Consider the following 1187-nt stretch of genomic DNA (forward strand, 5'->3'; position numbering starts at 1 on the left):
TTTATTTTCAGCTCCAAATATGTGTAAGTGTCATTGTCATGCATTACTAAACTCTCTTGAATTTTCAAAAAGATCAAAAGGTCTTCCAGTGTTCTGACAAACCTTCCTACTTTGGCAAAACGTCCTACTGTAAGTAGTTTATGCACATATCTGCTGTCACAGAGTAATTCCAGCACAGCTTTAAGTAGGTGTGACGGTTTGCCACTTAACTTTGCCCATCAGAATATGCTTGTAGCCCACATTCATAAAACCAGGACGGTTTGCCACTTCATTGTACCTGTTAAAGTGTGCTGTAACATTCACAAAGGTAGGATGATTTGCCACTTAATTTTACCCGTCAGAGTATGCTTCAAGCTCATATTCACAAAGGTAGGATGGTTCGCCATTGAATTTTAGCTATTGAAGTATGCTTCTAGCTCAGAAGGTAGGACGATTTGCCACTTAATTTAGCCATTAAAGTATGCTTGTAGGTCACACTCACAAAGGCAGGCACTTAATTTTACCAGTCAGAGTATTTTTCTAGCTAATATTCACAAGGGTAGGACGGCTCGCCACTTAATTTCGTGTTGTGCGCATGTGCAGAAACAACATGTAGGATGGTTTGTCAGGTAGGATGGATTCCCAGAACACCGGGACCTTCAGGTGAAAATGGGAAGACAGTAAGCAACAGCTCTGCTCTACTAATGTTTGGTTTTGGCTCCATCTAGTGGTTCCTGAAATATAATGCAATGTTATGTCATCAAGCTTCGTTCTTGTTGGTTTCACTTTTGATTTCTTGGTCTCTTTGATCCTGCATTCACTGCGCGGCCTTTTAGGTGAACTGACAAAAAACGAGCTAATTTGATTTGTTTGTTTGTTTTTTATTCCAATATAAAAAGCTAGAAAATGCCATTCAAATCAAAGGTATTTAATGCAGTCTGGCTGACAGATTAACATGATGAGTCATGTGTCATAAAAAATCAAAAGTGCCAGCAGGCTACGTGCTTGGTTTGGTCCGACATTTCTGTGATTGTGATTTCATCACAATAGTCTCAAAGCATTGTCGTTTCCTTCGATTATTTATTAGGCTTCTCAAAATGCACGTGGCTGTTGTGACTGCAGAATATTAGAGTTAAAATAACTTACCAGGCATGCTTGCAGAAAATCAGCGAAGAGCAGAGCTTGACATCCGTTGCTTTTCTCCTCTG

This window comes from Pundamilia nyererei, unplaced genomic scaffold (assembly GCF_000239375.1).
Source record: "Pundamilia nyererei isolate P.nyererei 1_Seehausen unplaced genomic scaffold, PunNye1.0 scaffold00594, whole genome shotgun sequence".
NCBI lineage: Eukaryota > Metazoa > Chordata > Actinopteri > Cichliformes > Cichlidae > Pundamilia > Pundamilia nyererei.